A 7500-nucleotide genomic window follows, 5' to 3' on the forward strand; every position below is an offset into this window, starting at 1 on the left:
AAGGGCAAAGCCCCACTTGGGTGCAGAAGCGAACTCTCCCAGCACAGCGCACGCGCCAACACGTCCGCAGAGCTGCGATACAAACCACCTGCGAGAACCGCTGGGGGCGACCGAGCAGCAGACGGCGTCGCGACGCCGAGTGCCGGGCGGCGGCGCATCCTCAACGCACACAGTCCGCAATCGGACCAGCACACTGCAGATGTCCACCGCGCTTCGCACCGGGCTCGGCAGAACCCACTTTGGCCGCCTGGCGCCGCGCGCAGGGTGCGCCGGCGCATAGCTGGGACGCCAGCCGGGCCCGTCGGCCGGCGCTCCTGCCACTGGGCGCCCCCCACCAGCCGGCTGTAGTGCGTGCGCTCACGCAGCGCGCGGCCAGCACGCCGGGCGGCCCCCCCTCACCGGCCGGGGACTGTCCCGCCAAGCCACAGCCTCGTATCGCTTCATACCCACATGGCCAACTCAGGTTCGGGGGCATGGCGGGTACCGCCGAAACAACCGGTTCACAGATGTACCGATCGTCGCTATCACCGATGCACCTGCAGCGCGAACAACCGCTCAACAACTGATTTCCAGTTCATTTGCGGATCTTTGGCAGCAAACGTATACGTCAATCTACATTTGCGAAATCTACGATTCTGGCATGCCTGCATGTTATGTGTCACGACACGCTACATCAGCCCACATACACACTGCGGCATGTACACGAGAGAACACGTGGAAGATGGTCCGCGCACGTGTGCAATGTCCCTTGCGCGGTCGACTGTCAACCGGCCTCTGTAGCATGTCGCAGATGTGGAACGCGGTCCACCGTGCTATCATGTTGTGTGGGGCAATACGATTAAATAGGAAAACCCTCGTCGCTACATCAACAGACGGCTCACGCTGATTCCCGGCAGAGGGAGGAGGGGGGGGGGGGGGGCCAACATGCAATACTTTCGTCCGTACCTACTTACCACATGTCTGTACGGCGTACAACAGTGCAATCTCGCTGTAATGGGGAGACGAGACAAGTAGCATCGTGCACAACATATGGCCCTTATGATTCGCCATTGTAGGGCGCAGCCGGTGTACGGTCAAGCATGTGCCACATTATGTCACTCAGTACGTAACGACGGATGATCAGTGTGGGTTACGCGTACATCAGCGGACAGTCCACACAGGCCGTACCACAACGTACACTGACTGCATCGACAACCGAATGCAACTGAACAGCTGCAAGGCTCATTTCACAAACAAACGCCTGACCGACCAGCTTGGAAGGGCAGGAGGGGAGGGCGATATTCGTTCTGTAGCGGTACACCCTTCCAGTGGTTAGCGGGACTGTGTAGAAAGTACGCAACACTCGAAAGACCTTTATGTGAGGGTACGCACCATGGCATCAAGAAATACACATGACACCAGAGGATCCAAGCAGTGAACTATGTTCAGAGGGTTGCTGTTAGGCAAAGCTACATTCCTGTGACGTTACATGTGACAGTTAAGGTGCAGTGTAAGTTAGGTTAAGGTGCAGTGTAAGTTAGGTTAAGGTGCAGTGTAAGTTAGGTTAAGGTGCAGTGTAAGTTAGGTTAAGGTGCAGTGTAACTTAGGTTAAGGTGCAGTGTAACTTAGGTTAAGGTGCAGTGTAACTTAGGTTAAGGTGCAGTGTAACTTAGGTTAAGGTGCAGTGTAAGTTAGGTTAAGGTGCAGTGTAAGTTAGGTTAAGGTGCAGTGTAAGTTAGGTTAAGGTGCAGTGTAAGTTAGGTTAAGGTGCAGTGTAAGTTAGGTTAAGGTGCAGTGTAAGTTAGGTTAAGGTGCAGTGTAACTTAGGTTAAGGTGCAGTGTAACTTAGGTTAAGGTGCAGTGTAACTTAGGTTAAGGTGCAGTGTAAGTTAGGTTAAGGTGCAGTGTAACTTAGGTTAAGGTGCAGTGTAACTTAGGTTAAGGTGCAGTGTAACTTAGGTTAAGGTGCAGTGTAACTTAGGTTAAGGTGCAGTGTAACTTAGGTTAAGGTGCAGTGTAACTTAGTTTAAGGTGCAGTGTAACTTAGGTTAAGGTGCAGTGTAACTTAGGTTAAGGTGCAGTGTAACTTAGGTTAAGGTGCAGTGTAACTTAGGTTAAGGTGCAGTGTAACTTAGGTTAAGGTGCAGTGTAACTTAGGTTAAGGTGCAGTGTAACTTAGGTTAAGGTGCAGTGTAAGTTAGGTTAAGGTGCAGCGTAAGTTAGGTTAAGGTGCAGCGTAACTTAGGTTAAGGTGCAGCGTAACTTAGGTTAAGGTGCAGCGTAACTTAGGTTAAGGTGCAGCGTAACTTAGGTTAAGGTGCAGCGTAACTTAGGTTAAGGTGCAGCGTAACTTAGGTTAAGGTGCAGCGTGGGTTAGGTTAGGGGCCAACGTGGGTTAGGTTAGGGGCCAACGTGGGTTAGGTTAGGGGCCAACGTGGGTTAGGTTAGGGGCCAACGTGGGTTAGGTTAGGGGCCAACGTGGGTTAGGTTAGGGGCCAACGTGGGTTAGGTTAGGGGCCAACGTGGGTTAGGTTAAGGGCCAACGTGGGTTAGGTTAAGGGCCAACGTGGGTTAGGTTAAGGGCCAACGTGGGTTAGGTTAAGGGCCAACGTGGGTTAGGTTAAGGGCCAACGTGGGTTAGGTTAAGGGCCAACGTGGGTTAGGTTAAGGGCCAACGTGGGTTAGGTTGCCAGAGATGTGTCAAATCAGGATGTACGTTTGGCTGGTGTCAGGTGGTGGGTTGGTTCGATGCCTTTATAAGGGGTGTGGCCAAAGGGTATTTTATTACTTGTACCTTTTGTGTTGTGGCGTGGCGTTGCGTCCTGTGTTGATACTGGGTGGACCACTGTGGGTGTTGCTGGCTGATTTGAGCTGCGTTGTTTGCGGGTGATGTGAGACATTCTGTCTTATTAGTGGACGTGACGTTCCTCTTGTCGTTGTTTGGATAGTGTCCTGTGGCAGCGAGGATAAAATGGATGTTGTTGAACGATAGTGCTTTGGTGCTTTCGCTTTGTTACACACAGAGTGGACTGTGAGATAGGGTGACTGGGTCGAGTGCGGTTCACACTGTCCTCCCCAGTTTACAGTATGTATCATCTATGTATGTGGTCCTGCATCATTTACTAAGGAGGGACGTCAGACGACTGAAATATTAGTTATGTACTGATGTAAAGCAGAATGCTTACCTTCCACCAGTGGGCGAGTATCGACTCTGCCCCAGAGTTGCCACCGCAGGAAGAGGTGTCGGAAACACTACCCGCACACCGTCACCACTGTGCGGGGGGACGGACCCTCTATATCCTCAGCGGCGCACTCTTTGCCACCGAGCGTCACGTCTCGCGGCCCGCCGTCCAGAGCATGTATTGGGACAGTTTTTTTTTTTTTTTTTTTTTTTTTTTTTTTTTTTTTTTTTTTTTTTTTTTTTTACAGTTTATTGTTAACATACAAAGACCCACTATCTTGGTTACTAAAGTGGGTTGTTAATCTAAACAATACTACGTTGTTACAAGTAGTGTATTACATACTTAAAGATACATGCACATTTAGTAATTACATGCCGGCCTCTTAGCCGCTCCGGAATACCAGGAGCGTTGCCCGTCCCTAACCACGAGGAGGTGGGCCGGGCTCTACTACCTAGGAAACCACTACTGTGTTATCTACATTTTTTGTACCCTCCACCACCCTTTATTTACACTTAATGTACATAAAATTCTACTTCTACAACTAATACAAAATTACAAAACAAACTTGCGCTTCTGCGCCAAAAAGATAAACAAAATTATTTACAATACAATTAAAACACAGAAAGAACTGAATACAATTACTCTACTTTTATATATTAGGGTATTAGTATCTAGTTGTACTATTGTACTTATCGGGTTTTGTTTGGATCTGCAGAAGGCATACAATCCTAGGAACCACCCTTAGGGCATCTCACGCGTCTATGTTTCCATAGACCGCAGAGCCCTCTGTCATCTTCCTTCTTGCCCTCTTACAGTTCCCAGAACTTAGTGCGGCGCCAGTGGGGCGGACAGGCGCCATGCGAGCGGAGATCCAGAAGGCATGGCCACCCTCCATTCCACCACTGACAGATGGATGTATGGTATTTGTCACTTCTTTCGCCGCTCAATGCTCCTCAACCTTGTTGAGGAGTACGGCTTTTCCCTGGTTTAATGTTGGTAGTTCTCCTCGAATATTAATTTTGCAAATTGTGACACTTGGTCAACTAGACATTGTAAAGTGTTATATTTCTCAGGGTTTCTCAAAATGTTCCTGACTGTTTGGTCTTGAATTTCAAGCCTTAGCTCTGAGGCGACTGGATCAAAATCGGGACATTCAAACACTACGTGCTCGGGCGTCCCCACAGGGGCGCCACAAACGCACTCAGGTGTCGGACGACCTCCAATCCGATGGAGATACACAGGATAAGGGCCGTGTCCTGTTAGGAAGTGTACAATGCCTTGAGAGGGGACGAAGTGTTTCATACGTATTCTTTCCTGAATACTTGGAAGGAGGTCATAGACACGCCTTCCTGTATCGGATGTATCCCATTGTTGCTGCCAGAGATTGATCGTTTTTTGTTTAATTTCTTTAACATTATTGAGGTGTTCACCCATTATTAATGTAACTTGTTGGTGTTTTCGTTTGGAAAGCCAGTACATTGCAGCCTGCTGTCTAATTAACAGATCTAAAGGGCAGAGTCCCATGATTAGACACAGTGCATCTGTAGGTGTTGTACCAAATGCGCCTACACACCTTAATATTACATTACGCTGTATCCTTCTTACCATGGTGGCAGGCTTGACCTGAGTGAGTTTGTGGGCCCAGGCACTGGAGCCGTATCCCACAATTGGTACCAAGACACAGTTATTATACATTTTTGTTGCAATCGGAGGGAGATGGAAACGCCGTTGGGCTATACTTATTAATTTGTTTAATACTGCCAAGGCCTTGGAGGCAACGTGATTTATATGTGGGATGTAGCTCCAGGCTTCGTCTATGAAGACGCCCAAGTACTTTGCAGCGCGTGTTCTTGCGACTATACGGTTGTTTAATCTTATAATTGGGTCCCTGGCTAGTCTTCCTTTCAGCAAGATGAAGCTTGATTTATGAGGCGCGATTTCCAGTTTTGAACTTTGGCACCATTGTATCAGTATTTCAGATACATGGGCCGCTCTTGTCTCAATCTCGGCACGGCTGTCACCCTCAACAAGAACGAGGAGGTCGTCTGCATACGCCACGACTCCTAATGTCATGTTGTTCCTTTCTAGTGTGTTCAGTAATGGGTCCATATTCACGTCCCAAAACAAAGGGCCGCACACAGATCCCTGTGGACAGCCCTTTGAGATGTTCTTAGACACCACGACACCAGGAGCCGTGATTCTGGCGACTCTATTTCTGCAGTAGTCCTTCAGACAACCATATAGCGCCGCCGGGCATTCCAACTCTCGAAGTCGAGAGAAGAGCGCCGGCCACCACAGATTGTCGAAGGCACCCGAAATATCCACCATGACTCCGAGGACGTACTTCCGCGTGGATGAGTGTACAATACTTACGACTTTGTTGATAGCATCAGAAGTTGACTTTCGAGCTCGGAATCCGTATTGCGAGTCACTCATTCCACGTAGGACTCTATGACTAGACAGTCTAGAGACCAGCAGCTTCTCAAATGTCTTTCCCAAGACGTCCAGGAGACAAATCGGACGGTAGGATTTGGGCATCATTGGGTCCTTATCAGGAGCCTTTTTAATAATAATAACTTCTGCCGTCTTCCAGCAGGTTGGGAAGACCTGTGTTTCCATGCATCTGTTGTATATTTTCGTGAGGCCCGGAGCCAGTTTGTTTGCAATACATTGCAGAACTTCTGCAGGAATTGCATCCGGCCCCGGGGCCTTGCGCTTTGCAAAGGAGCGAATAGCTGCCTTCACTTCCTCGATGGAGTAGGGGTACACCTGTATGTTATTGTAGTAGTGTAACTGGTCTTGCCGTCTTATTTCCTGCTGCATCTCGGTGTCAGTGTCAGGTCGATCGTCTGGGAGGAGCACCCTCAGTAGCTCCTCAGCGGTCTCTGACCAGTCCTGTGTCATTCTGTCTGCGTCGCCGACTCTTACAGTCGAGAGATGCATTGGTGAATGAATTTTTTCCCTAACTATTTTGTATGGTGTACCCCATGGATCCAGAGTCAGATGAGACTTTACAAAATCTTCCCAGCTCCGCTGGCGATGTTGTCGGAGAGTCTCCTTGAAGAGCCATTTCCTTCTCCTATACTGGGCAAGATGGTAGTGCCGTTCCTCCTGGGTGAAGGACCTTTGATAGCTGCTTCGTGCTCTTCTCATAGACTGCCTGAGCCGGGTGAGCTCTGGAGTCCATGGAGAAGTCGCTTTTCGTATGAAGCGCCTTCGCGTTGGTATTGCCGCGGCCAAAGCCGCCCTGATTGAGACAATTAAGGCCCCTACGGCCTCCTCCACTTCAAAAGGACCGTCTCCCAGCTCCGGAGGATGAAATTCCGCCTCCAACAGGTCCCAGTCTGCTCTCCCGTAGTCGTACTGCATTATCCACCCCTCTGGCACACGCTCCACTTGTGATGCTATCGTAAATTCAATAGCGTTATGATCACTGGTGGTAATGTTGTCATCGACCTGCCAATTTTGAATAGTATTCACAATGTTTGTTGTACAGAGCGTGACATCAATAAAGGACGCTGCCCCAGCTCTGCTCCTGTAGGTAGGAGGGTTGCCGGGGAGATTTACAACATTTAAATTATATTCCATAATTATATCTTCCAGTGCCTGTCCTCTTTGATCTTGAACTTGGCTGTGCCATAGGGGGGATTTTGCGTTACTATCCATTGCTATTATTATTGCTTTGCCTGCTAGGGCTCTCAATACTGTAGATAACTGCCCAAGATAAATATTGATTGGATCCCTGTATTGACAGTATATATTGACTATATACCAAAATGTATTATAAAAGTTTATCTCCACAACCGTTACATGGGAGGTGCAATACTGTGTCAAGACAGTGGTTTTAATTAACTTGTTGTAAATGACAATTGCTGACATGGGATTTGGACCCATTGATATTACCTGGGCAGTGACGGGAAAGCCTGTGACCTTGCCGGAGGCAGAGCTTGGCTCTTGAATTAGCATAACATCGATGTTCTTTTCTTCCGCTATCTTTCGGAGCTCCTGAGTTACGAGGGAGCTCCTCATAGCATTTATTTGCAGGACTTTTATCTTAGTCCGGATGTCTGGTATAGAAATGGCTATCAGGCCATACCTGGGCAGGATCAAAACCAATCCTGCCGTGCATCTTGACCATGTTTTTATAGGTCTTGTCAATATCGAACTCCCGACCCCGTCTGATATATAATTTTGACACTAGGTCTTGTAATTTTTCGAAGTCTGTGGGAATGTTTAACGCGGCAAGATGAATACAGTCTGCATCCTCCAGTGCCGGGAATGTGACCTTCTCTCCGCGAGGATGCCCGACCCTCACCAGCTGCCTCAGAGCCGCGTTTAG

This window comes from Schistocerca gregaria, unplaced genomic scaffold (assembly GCF_023897955.1).
Source record: "Schistocerca gregaria isolate iqSchGreg1 unplaced genomic scaffold, iqSchGreg1.2 ptg000398l, whole genome shotgun sequence".
Taxonomy (NCBI): Eukaryota; Metazoa; Arthropoda; class Insecta; order Orthoptera; family Acrididae; genus Schistocerca; species Schistocerca gregaria.